The sequence below is a fragment of the Ziziphus jujuba genome, chromosome 10 (assembly GCF_031755915.1).
Source record: "Ziziphus jujuba cultivar Dongzao chromosome 10, ASM3175591v1".
Lineage (NCBI taxonomy): Eukaryota > Viridiplantae > Streptophyta > Magnoliopsida > Rosales > Rhamnaceae > Ziziphus > Ziziphus jujuba.
The window spans coordinates 25,422,319-25,435,991 of NC_083388.1; the positions used below are offsets into that span (position 1 = coordinate 25,422,319).

A 13,673-nucleotide genomic window follows, 5' to 3' on the forward strand; every position below is an offset into this window, starting at 1 on the left:
AAATAATTGCTCGATATTTTTATGTTTTTTTATAAACAGACAAATTGGAATTAAGTATTCTATTTTTCAAGTAGATTTAATTAACTTAAAATTTGAGGAATCAGGGTTTACAACTGTCATCGTGGCATATGTGCATGCATATACTTATTATATGATATAATATCCGGCCATTTTGGAACTTGGTAAACAACACCTGATTGCCGATGGTGGGAAAGATAAAAAAACTAGACGAATACACTTACATATCTCACAAAATCAACATAGTATGGTACTTGAACACATTTTTTTTTCTCACAACACCCCCCCCCCCCCCCTCTTCAAGTTTGGACAAAACACTTCGACAATTCCAATTTGGACGTCTAAAAACAAAGCAGAGACCTTTTAAATTAATTATTCATCCACGACTCTTTCCCTCCATATTGTTATATATGCATATTCTTGCTCTATATATATATATAGATATACATACATAACCAGATAAGTGAGAAACCAAATTATCAAACTAAGTTTTGGCTTTAGAAGAAAATATGGAGCTCCATCATAGGCTTCTTCTTCCACATGTTTTCTTCCTTCTTGTATGTTTTTTGTTTGGTCCCCTAGAAACGATAGTTTCAGCAGAAAGGGCAACATATATTGTTCATATGGACAAGTCTTTCAAGCCAGAGTCTCACTCTGACCATAAACATTGGTATTCCTCCATTGTTGACTCACTCAACAATGAAAATCCCCCCTCATTCCGTGTCAAAAGATCGTCTACTCCATCATCACTTTTATACACTTATGACAATGCTTTTCATGGCTTTAGTGCAAGCTTATCACCACATGAATTGGAAAATCTAAAGAATTTTCCAGGATTTGTCTCGGCTTACAGTGACAAGGCTGTCACCGTCGACACCACCCACACCACTGACTTTCTCTCCCTCAACCCCTACGCTGGTTTATGGCCTGCTTCAAACTATGGTGAAGATGTCATTATTGGCGTTATTGACTCTGGGGTCTGGCCAGAGAGTGACAGCTTCAAAGACCATGGCTTGAGTGCTAATATCCCAGCCAAGTGGAAGGGAATTTGCGAGGAAGGACAGGAATTCAATTCCTCATTGTGTAACCTTAAGCTCATTGGAGCTAGATACTTCAACAAAGGTGTGATTGCAGCAAACCCAAATATCACCATCACTATGAATTCTGCTAGGGACACAGAGGGGCATGGTACTCACACATCATCCACAGCTTCTGGGAATTATGTTGAAGATGTTTCTTACTTTGGTTATGCCAAAGGGACTGCCAGAGGTGTTGCACCGCTCTCGAGGGTAGCCATGTACAAGGTATTGTGGGATGAAGGGCGCTATGCCTCTGATGTTCTGGCTGGCATAGACCAAGCTATTGCTGATGGTGTGGATGTCATTTCAATCTCGATGGGTTTCGATGGTGTGCCACTATATGAGGATCCAATAGCAATAGCTTCTTTTGCTGCATTGGAGAAGGGTGTGGTGTTTTCTTCCTCAGCTGGAAATGCTGGTCCAGAGCCTGGGACTCTGCATAATGGAATCCCCTGGGTTTTGACTGTTGCAGCAGGGACAATAGACCGTTCATATGGTGGTACATTAACGCTTGGAAATGGACTAAAACTTGTTGGTTGGACCTTATTTGTAGCAGATGCCATAGTGGACAACTTTCCCTTGGTATATAACAAAACCATCTCGGCTTGCAACTCATCAGAGTTATTATCGGATTTTGTCAATTATGGTATTGTCATATGTGACGAAACTTGGCCTCTTGGTTCTCAACTCAGAGAAGTCATTAATTCACAAGTTCTTGGAGCCATATTCATCTCAAACTCCACAGAAATATTTGAATCGGGAATAATTGCAACTCCTGCTGTTGTGATAAGCCCCAAAGATTCATACAAATTGATCAAATATGTAGAAAATAGTCAAAATCCAACTGTAAGCATCAAGTTCCAAGAAACCTTTCTTGGGACAAAGCCAGCACCAGCAGCTGCTTGGTACACCTCAAGGGGTCCTTCACCAAGTTACCCAAAAATCTTGAAGCCGGATATATTGGCACCTGGGTCTCGAGTCTTGGCTGCTTTCGTTCCATCTCAACCAGCAGGACTAATTGGCTCAAATGTGTATTTACCAAGCAACTACAATCTATTATCTGGTACATCAATGGCCTGCCCTCATGCTTCTGGTGTTGCAGCGCTATTGAAAGGTGCACACCCAGATTGGAGCCCTGCAGCAATCAGATCTGCTATGATGACCACGGCCAACACAGTAGACAATACTCAAAACCCAATTCGTGATAATGGCAATGATTTGGAGTCTGCTTCACCTTTAGCTATTGGATCAGGTCATGTTGATCCAAACAGAGCACTTGACCCAGGTTTGGTGTATGATGCAAGCCCACAAGACTATGTGAATCTCCTTGTCTCCTTGAATTATACCAAGAACCAAATCTTAGCCATCACAAGATCAGAAGCCTATGACTTTACAAACCCATCTTCTGATCTGAATTACCCTTCGTTTATAGCATTGTATGATAACCAAACCACATCCAAGGTTCAGACATTTGGAAGAACTGTAACAAATGTGGGAGATGGTGCAGCAAAATACAAGGTCTCCGTGAAAGCTCCAACAGGTTCTGAAGTAACTGTCTTACCAGAAGAATTGGTGTTTGGAAAGAAGTACGAGAAGCAGAGCTATTCTCTTACCATAAAATTCAACAGTGATGGGAAAGGAAGTGTATCATTTGGTGACATTGTTTGGGTGGAAGCAACCGGAAACCACACTGTTAGGAGTCCAATTGTTGTATCACCTTTTGTTTGAGATCGGGCCAAATCAGCTACATGCTTGAATTAAATAAAATGTTTTAATTATTCTAAGTCTGATTCTTATATTATCAAAAGGAAGCGTCACTCTTGCTTTTTTTAAAGAATTAATCTAATTTTCTATTGCGTTTAGTATTTTGGAAGGCAGGAGATAAATTATAGTGAAAATTGTTTGATTTATAAAGAGTATGATTTTGATTTCTAGTATTTATGTTCCTATTATAATTACGATGTTCGGGGACGAAAAAAAAAAAAAAAAAAAAAAAACTTTTTGTAGGTGGTCACGAGGCATGGAAAAATGACTTTATAGTATAAATTAATTCTGTTGACTTGGTGAATATGATCAGAAAATACCTCCCAGCTTCAGCCTTGAGTGGAAAGATATTGTGGAAAACTATTTTTGTGTAAACATCAACTTCAGATGTCTTGTTTGAATAAATGGGCAAAGGAGGTAGCTTTTTTTAGTCATTTTGATCTCATTTAATCACTGACTACCAACATTTATGTTATGTCACAAACATTCAAAGGCTTAATTATTATACAGTTAAGGGAATAACAATTTAGGCTTAAGTATTTTAAGGAGCATGAAGAAAAGTAAAACTAAAATGCTAAAAATAAAAATAGAAAATAAGAAAAAGAATGTTGATATATATCTAATGACTAATGTCTAATGATCACAGATGCTGAAATTAATAAGGTAGCCGCCCTGCACTAAAAAAGCATAATGAAGGCAGCATAGTTCTTCACAATTTGTGCCAATCATATGCTATTTACGTGACTATGCCCACAGTATTAGTAATTCGGCATAATATTAAGAAAACATCACCATGCATCACCACGTTGAGACGGCTGAGTAAAAACATAGTATTTCTTTATATATATATATATATATATAATACCATTGATATATATGAAGTCAAAATCAAATTTAAATTACTAAATTTTGATTTTTCTCTTTCTGATTGGATAAACTCCAAGAAATTAATTCAAGTCTACTATATCAATATTCCTAAGACAGTTAAAAAGATTATAGCATTAGTTTTTCATTGCAGCATCCATCCGCACCAAAACTAAGGTTTTTCTTGACATACAAATTAACCATGCAACTATAGTCTTTACAGCTCTTTGATTTACCTAACAAAATGAATAATAATGGTAATTCATAATGCAAATACGATGATTTTTTTTTTTTTTTCTGTGAAACAAAAGACATTATATGTAGTGAAAATAGCGAACTCCAAACAAAAGAATCAATGATTTGGCAATTAGAATTAACCAACTTTTGTCCGGGAAGGGGTGGTTTTCAACAGGAAACAAATACAGGTGTATGTGTGTACATATGGAAATTACCCTTTTGCGTCATTAATTTCATAAACAAAATTTGGATAAGAGTGTCTAATTTTAGAGTATATTAGCAATTGAATAATTACGTTTACAGCTATAATTGAACGTGAAGTATGTGTGCCTATATCTATAAATGCTGTACTAGCTAATTGCTATTGGCCGGCCCTTTCCTGGCTTGGTAAACAAAATGATGCATCAAAACATCGTAAAAAAGACGAATGCTACATACCAAGTCCGGCATGTTAGATTAATAAACTCGAGGGATACGCACTTGAATATAATATTATTTATGTCTCAATAATGCATTTTGGTGTGCTATAAATGATTTATCAACTTAATCATACTATAATTGTACTTAACTATATACTTTTTTATTCTGTAGTAGAACAAAAAAAATGTCGCTGGTAACTATAATAATTAGGAAGGGACCAATATTAATAAAACCAAATTAGACAGCAATTTATATTGTTGATAAGATCACAGCTAGTTACAAAGCGATACACATTTTTGGTAAATTTTCGACAACACACAAGGAGAAAATCCAAACCGTACTAATTCACGGTTTCACACGTTGAGGCTGAAGGACACCCAAAATCAAACGCACATTTGGATTAATAATTACTAACCACATTCATCACTAACACTAGATATTCTGATAAGGCATGGTTTCCCATATATAATCACATAACTAGCTGAGATTTTCACTGGAGCAACCAAAATAAGTTGGTTTTAGAAGAAACAATGGGGTTACTCATGCACTTCTCTTCCATACATTTTCTTCCTTATGGCATGCTTATTTTTCTTGGGTCCCCTAGAAACCAGAGTTTTAGTAGAAAGGGCAACTTATATTGTTCATATGAACAAGTCTTTCAAGCCCGAATCCTTTTCCAACCCATAAACATTGGTACTCCTCCATTGTTGACTCTCTAAACAATGACAATCCCTCCAAATTCAATGCCAGAACACCATTCACCACTCCATCGGTTCTTTACACTTATGACAATGCAATTAATGTCTTCAGTGTAAGCCTTTCTCCTGAAGAGCTAGAGAATCTAAAGAAGTCTCAAGGATTCGTCTTAGAATACAGTTACAATATTGTCACGGTGGACACTGCCCATAGCACAGACTTCCTTTCCGTCAACCCCTCCACTGGAATATGGCCTGCCTGCCTCCAACTATGGTGAAGATGTTATTATTGGCATGTCTTTGATTCTGGGGTTTGGCCGCAGAGTGATAGCTTCAAAGACCATGGCATGACTGCTAATATTCCACCCAAATGGAAGGGAATTTGCGAGGAAGGAGAAGAGTTCAATTCTTCAATTGCAACCTAAAGCTCGTAGGAGCTAGACACTACAAAAAGGGTGTGATTGCAGCAAATCCTTATATCGTCGTCACTATGAAATCTTCAAGGGACACTGATGCGCATTGGACTCACACATCTTCCACAGCAGCTGGGAACTATGTTGAGGATGTATCATACTTTGGCTATGCTAATGGGACTGACAGAGGTGTTGCTCCGCGCTCAAGGGTGGCCATTTACGAGGTCTTATAGGAAGAGGACTCCTATGCCTCTAATGTTTTGGCTGCCATAGACCAAACTATTGTTGATGGGGTGGATGCCATTTCAATCTCATTGGGCTTTGATAATGTGCCCTCGTATGATGACGCCATAGCAGTAGCTTCTTTTGCTGCAATGGAGGAAGGTACTGTGCTTTCTTCATCAGCAGGGAATGATGGTCCAGAGCTTGGGACTCTGCACAATGGTATTCTAATGGGTCTTGACTGTTGCTGCAGGGTCAATAGATCGTTCATATGGCGGGACACTGACTCTTGGAAATGGAATAACACTTGTTGGGTGGTCTTTGTTCCCACGAAATGCTCCTGTGGAAAACTTTCCATTAATTTATAGCAAAATCTTCTCCTCATGTAACTCATTGGAGTTGTTATTGGATTCTGCCCCTGAAGGGATTATTATATGTGATGACACAAGGCCTGTTAGTAAGCAAATCAAACGAGTCACTGAAGCATAGTTGCTTGGCGCCATTTTCATCTCAAATGCAAGTAAAAAAGTGTTTGAATTGGGACAAATGAAACGTCCATGCATCGTATTAAGCCCCAAAGATGTGAAGTCCAGCCGCACCACCACTGCACCGACAGTGTGAAGACTGCTCAACCACCATCTTTGACAATGGCCATTGCTGCATTTAACACCGAACTCCAACTTGCTCAACAATTGTGGGCTACTGTCAGAAGCTGTTGGAGATTGTGGCCATGCAACCGACCTTGTAAGCCTATAAATAGGCTCCATCCCATTGCATGCAAGCCAAGCCAAGAGAGCAAGCTCAATATCATCCCAAGTGAGGAGTATTGAGAGTAAAATCCGAGAGAGAGAGTGTTTAAGTTCCAGAGAGAGCTTGAGAGAAGAGTGAGCAATTCCAAAGAGAATTTGATAGTGTAGAGAGAGGTTCCACGTGAGAATCTTCCACGAGAGAAGTTTTTATTTTTGTATTCTATTTCCAAGAGAGTAATAGAATTGTTTTATTTTTCTTCTTATATTTCTTCTCTAAAGTGGTCAGAGAATCACAACAAATGGTATCAGAGCTCCAGGTCGAGAGCTTGGGTTCAAAATTTGAAGAAACAGAGCCTTTGTTCTTCAAGTTGGTGTTTTGAAAAGTTGCTCAAATAATTAATTTGACAATACCAAGTGAAAGTATTCGACGAGACGAGAACAACCAAGTTCGCCGGAGAGAAACGCAGAGCTTCACGCCCCCGAATGTGCCGTTTGAAATTTTCTGCAGCAGATCACGTGCCTCACGCGCCGCATGCGCCGTCTGGAGGTTGAAGACGACCATGTCAGCAGACACGTCAGCGCACTCAGCCACGTCATCTGCCACGCGACCCAACACGTCGTCAGCCATGCAATCAACACGTCATCTGCCACGTGTTGACACGTCAACATAATCTGCCACGTCATTAAAAGTTTCTAAAATTATGGAACAGCCCCTGAATTGTTGAAAATTACAGATTGACCCCCTGTAGTTTCTGTATTTACAGATTGACCTAGAATTTTTATGAAATTACATTTTTATGAAATTACATTTTTATCCCAAAAATTCTGGTAATTATATTTTGACCCTGGAACAATCAAGTCCACCATTGTCGGCCGTTCCGGACACAACGGTTAACTTCGTTTTGCCAAATTCAGCTCCATTTTCGGTCAAGCCATAATGTCAATGGAAGAATCATCTTCGGGAGCTATGGTAAAGCTCATTGCCACAAATTATACACTTTGGAGACCTCAGATGGAAGATATCCTCAATTGTAAGGATCTGTTTGATCCTATAGAAGCTAAAGGAGAAAACCCCAATCCCAGCAAAGAAGCAGAATGGAAGAAACTAAACAAGAAAATGATCAGTCAGATTAGGCAATGGATCGACCATAGTGTCTTCCATCATGTAGCGAAGGAAACGGATGCATATGCCCTCTGGAGAAAATTGGAGGACATGTACCAGGCCAAGACTGCTCGGAACAAAGTCCTGTTGCTTAAGCGATTGGTAAATCTAAAATTACAGAGTGGAACTTCTGTAGTCGAGCATACCAGTGAGTTCCAGAGCTTGGTAAATCAACTATCTGCTGTGGATTACCAACTAAGGGATGAGGATCAGGCCCTCCTACTTCTAAGCTCTCTTCCAGACAGTTGGGAGACATTGGTAGTCTCCCTCAGCAATTTGGCCCCGAATGGCAAACTTACTATGTCTATGGTTAAGGATGCCCTATTTAGTGAAGAGGCCAGGAGAAAGGACATTGGCATGGATCGGTCACATGCCCTCGTCACAGAGAGAGGAAGACAGCAAAGAGGTGGTCGAGATAGGGGGAGAGGCAAGAGCAAGCGTAGAGGCAGATCTCCAGACAGCAGAAAATCATCATATAAGTGCTATCATTGTGGCCTGGATGGTCACATGAAGAAGAACTGCAGAAAGTTGTTGAGAGAGCAGAGACTCCAACGTAATCAGCCGAAGAAGGATGGAGAGACACTAGTCACTGTTACAGGAGAAGTGGCACTCTGCTCCACTGAAGAAGAGACATGCCTTCATATATCAACCCAAGATGTTGAGTGGGTAGTCGATACTGCAACATCCTACCATGTCACTCCACACGGAGATTTCTTCAAAACGTACAAAGCAGGAGACTTTGGTACGGTAAAGATGGGAAATTCCAGTTTTGCAAAGATTATGGGAACCGGTGATATTCAGGTAAAAACGAATGTTGGTTGTACAATCACTTTGAAGGATGTCCGTCATGTTCCAGATCTTTGGCTTAATCTACTTTCAGGAGCAGCCCTAGACAAGCAAAGTTATGACAACTAGTTCAGCAAAGGCACATGGAAAATGATGAAAGGTACCATAGTTGTCGCCCAAGGACATATTTGTGGAATGCTGTACAAGACTCATGTGAAGATATGTGCAGATAGCCTCAATATTGCAGAAGGAGAGGCGTCTCAAAATCTGTGGTACCAGAGACTCGGTCACATGAGTGAAAAAGGATTGTCCACTTTGGCAAGGAAGAAGCTTATCACTGTTTGCAAGGATGCTGCGCTAGATCCTTATAATCACTGCTTGTTTGGTAAGCAACATAGAGTCTCCTTCAGTTCCTCTGCATCGAGAAGATCAGAGTTGCTTAGTCTGGTGCACTCTGATGTTTGTGGTCCCATGGAGGTGGAATCATTAGGTGGCAACAAGTATTTCCTGACCTTCATTGATGATGCTTCTCGGAAGGTGTGGGTATATTTCTTGAAGACAAAGGACCAGGTATTGGATTACTTCAAACTGTTTCATACCATGGTAGAGCGTGAAGCAGGAAAGAAACTGAAATGTCTCCGCTCAGATAATGGAGGCGAGTATACTTCCAAGGAGTTCGATGCCTACTGTAGAAGACACAGCATTCGACATGAGAAGACAGTCCCTCGCACCCCACAACATAATGGAATAGCCGAAAGAATGAACCGAACCATTATGGAAAATGTCAGAAGTATGATCAGTATGGCTAAGCTGCCAAAGCCATTCTGAGGAGAAGCTGTTCGTGCTGCCTGCTATTTAATCAACAGATCATCGTCAGTACCATTGAATTTTGAAATTCTGGAGAAAGTGTGGTCGGGTAAGATTCCTTCCTACTCTCATTTAAGAGTGTTTGGTTGTTTAGCTTATGTACATGTATCCAAGGAGCTCAGATAGAAGCTTGATGGAGATGAAGAATTCGGATACAGGTTATGGGACCCGAAAACAAAGAAGGTTATTAGAAGCAGGGATGTAGTATTCCATGAAAACCAGACAATGGAAGACATTGAAAAGCCCAGAATGTCTCCTAATTGTCGTTCTAGTGCCGAGAATTTTGGTCCTAATCCAACACCAGCACAAATAGCCACAGAGGATAATAAGGTGCATGAAGATATACCAGAAACAGACCAGGAGGAAGAAGGGGATATTGAGCAGGGGGAGACTCAATCCTCTCAAACAGCTGCAGGGCCATCACAGCGGTCAGATGATGGTATACCTCCTAAAACCAGTGATTTACAAGTTCGGAGATCTAAGCGAGGCCGAATTCCATCAAACAGATTTCCAGAATCTGAGTATATTCTGCTTACTGAAGAGGGGGAGCCAAAGAGTTTCCAGGAAGCTGTTTCTCATCAAGAGAAGGAAAAGTGGCTGCAAGCAATGCAAGATGAGATAGAATCCTTGCAGAAAAATCATACTTATGAGTTGGTTGAGCTTCCAACAGGATAGAAGGCACTAAAGAATAAATGGGTGTTCAAGCTTAAGAAAGATGGCAGCGGAAAGGTGGTGAAACACAAAGCTCGATTGGTGGTCAAAGGATTTCTTCAGAAGAAAGGAATTGACTTTGATGAGATTTTTTCACCAATAGTAAAAGTGACTTCAATTCGAGTCATTTTTGGTTTAGTAGCAAGTCTAAACCTAGAGCTTAAACAGATGGATGTGAAGATAGCATTTCTTCATGGTGATTTACATGAGAAAATCTACATGAAGCAGCCATAAGGATTTGAGGTTTCAGGGAAAGAAAAGCTCATATGCAAGCTGAAGAAGAGCTTGTATGGCCTCAAGCAAGCACCAAGACAATGGTACAAGAAGTTTGACTCGTTTATGGTGAGTCAAGACTATAAAAGGACTGCAACAGATCAGTGTGTTTATATTCAAAAATTTTCAAGTGGAAACTTCATTACACTTTTGCTATATGTGGACGACATGTTGATCATTGGACAAGATGCAATAAAGATTAGTCAGCTGAAGAAAGAATTGTCTAAGTCCTTTGAATGAAAGACTTAGGACTAGCTCAGCAAATTTTGGGAATGCAAATAATCCGAGACAAGAAGAATAGAAGGTTATGGCTATCTTAAGAGAAGTATGTTGAACGGGTGATAAAGAGATTCAACATGGATAAAGCCAAACCGGTCAGCATTCCACTTGCAAATCATTTCACGTTGAGCAAGAGATTGTGCCCCTCATCCAAAGAAAAGATAGAGGAGATGGCTTCAGTACCATATTCTTCAGCGGTAGGAAGTCTGATGTATGCAATGGTGTGTGCCAGACCAGACATTGCTCACGCAGTAGGTGTTGTGAGCAGATTTCTTTCAAATCCTAGAAAGAAACACTGGGAAGCAGTCAAATGGATTCTCAGGTATCTTAAAGGTACATTGAAGCTGTGCTTATGCTACGGGAGAGGTGATCCAATCTTAGAAGGCTATACAGATGCAGATATGGCCGGAGACCCTGATAATAGAAAGTCTACATCAGGTTATCTCTACATTTTTGCGGGGGGAGCTGTGTCATGGCAATCAAGATGGCAGAAGTGTGTTGCTTTATCCACTACTGAAGTAGAGTACATTGCCACAGCGGAAGCGGGTAAGGAAATGTTGTGGTTAAAGCATTTTCTCACAGAATTGGACATCAAGTAAGAAGACTACAAGATACATTGTGATAACCAAATTGCCATGGATTTGAGCAAAAACTCAATGTATCATTCCCGTACAAAGCACATTGACATCCGCTATCATTGGATACGTGAAGTAATAGATCAACAGTTGTTGAAACTGATGAAGATCCACACAAAAGAGAATCCAGCAGATATGCTAACAAAAGTTGTTGCTCAAGAGAAGCTGAAGCTACGCAGAGACATAGCCGGAATGGATGGCAGATGACCATCAGTTTAAATGCGGCTAGAGGGGGAGAATTGTGAAGTCCAGCCGCACCACCACTGCACCGACAGTGCGAATACTGCTCAGCCACCATCTTTGACAATGGCCATTACTGCATTTAACCCCGAACTCCAACTTGCTTAACAATTGTGGGCTACTGTCAGAAGCTGTTGAAGATTGTGACCATGCAACTGACCTTGTAAGCCTATAAATAGGCTCCATCCTGTTGCATGCAAGCCAAGCCAAGAGAGCAAGCTCAATATCATCCCAAGTGATGAGTATTGAGAGTAAAATCCGAGAGAGAGAGTGTTTAAGTTCCAGAGAGAGCTTGAGAGAAGAGTGAGCAATTCCAGAGAGAATTTGACAGTGTAGAGAGAGGTTCCACGTGAGAATCCTCCATGAGAGAAGTTTTTATTTTTGTATTCTATTTTCAAGAGAGTAATAGAATTCTTTTTATTTTTCTTCTCATATTTCTTTTCTAAAGTGGTCAGAGAACCACAACAAAAGATGCATACGACGCAAACAAATATGCAGAGTGTGGTACGAATCCTTCAGCTACCATTAAGTTCCAACAGACCTTTTTGGGAACAAAGCCTGCACCATTAGCTGCTGTGTGCACTTCTAGAGGTCTTTCACCAAGTTACCCAAACATCTTGAAGCCGGACATGATGCCACCAGGGACTCGAGTTTTTGCTGCCCATGTTCCAAATAAAAAAAAGGAGTAATTGAGTCTAATTTGTTATTTAGTAACTAGTGTCTAAGACATCAATGTCTTGTCCTCATGCTTCTGGTGTGGCAGCATTATTGAAAGGTGTCCACCCAAATTGTAGGCCAGCTGCAATCACATCTGCCATGATGACCACAGCCAACCTATTAGACAATACTCAAAACCCACTTCCTGATAACGGCAATGATTTGGAATTTGCTTCACCTTTAGCCATTGGATCAAGTCAGATATATCCCAACAGAGCACTTGACCCAGGTTTGATATATAATGCAACCCCACAAGACCATGTGAATCTCCTTGTCTCCATGAATTTTACCAAGAATCAAATCTTAACCATCACCAGATCAAAAATCTATAACTTTTCCAACCCATCTTCTGATTTGAACTATCCATATTTCATAGCTTTGTACGATAATGATGGAACAGTAATGTTAATGACTCAGAAGTTTGAAAGAAACTGTAACAAATGTAGGAGATGGAGCAGCAAGTTACAAGGCCTCATTGACAGTTCCAAAGGGTTTTGTGGTTACTGTCTCACCAAAGATTTTGATCTTTTGGGGGAAGTATGAGAAACAGAATTATACTATTACCATACAATATAGAAACCATAGGAGAGGAAATGTACCATTTGGTGCAATTGTTTGGGTTGAAGAAAATCGAAACCACACTGTCAAAGAGTCCAATTGTTGTATCACCTTTTTTTTTTTGAGTTCAGTAGACATGACTGATGTCCTTGAGAATTTCAACTAATGAATAAACGAATTATTCACTTTTGTTCTCAATCAACCATTGGCTACATCCTCACATATCACAAACATTTCACAATTTTATTATTCAATCATCAAATAAAATGCTTCTAAGAATATATATATATATATATATATATTTTCTAAGCAAGGAAAAGTAAACTAGAATCCAAAAAGAGAAAAGTACACTAAATCCAAGACCAAACAACGAAAATGATCTTAATTTACCATTGAAAAATTGAGGACATTAATATGAACTATAAAATGAGATGGAACTGCTTGCAGTGAGATATAAAAAGTAGCAGCATAATTCATCACTTCACCATGTATTCCAACACAAGTTTTGCCAACACGCTATTTTATATGAAAGCGACTAAAAGAATAAAGCGTCTTCATTTAAAAAAAATAAAATAAAATAATAATAATAATAATAATAAAAAGAAAAAAGGAAGGAAATATTACTATATGAACCACAGATTGAGAGTGAGCATAGGAGTTGTTGTTGTTTTATTTATTTATTTTTATTTTTTCCCTCGCTGCTGGTTTTTAAGATTTGATATTAGACCCAAATCCATACACAACACAAAACTTTGAAATTAACTAAAATATTTTGTAAAGAGCAGTTAGTCTATCCAAAAAACCAAAACAGAGGCATGAAGAAAAGGAGTTTTTTTTTTTTTTTTTTTTTTTTCGTTTGTAATTTTATAGAAAAATGCAGTGGGAATAGAAATTCCTCAGTGTTAAAAGAGCCTCCCTACCACGAAGTTTCATAATTCGGCCTTACAGGCGAGCCCAAATTGAACACGAGGTTGATGCCATAGT

The 13,673-nt window shown here is 39.4% G+C and overlaps 1 pseudogene; it reads left to right on the plus strand.

The window, feature by feature from the left end:
- The first annotated feature begins 506 nt into the window (after window positions 1-506).
- On the plus strand, window positions 507-12,814 carry LOC107412345 (subtilisin-like protease SBT3; annotated as a pseudogene).
- The last annotated feature ends 859 nt before the right edge of the window (window positions 12,815-13,673 follow it).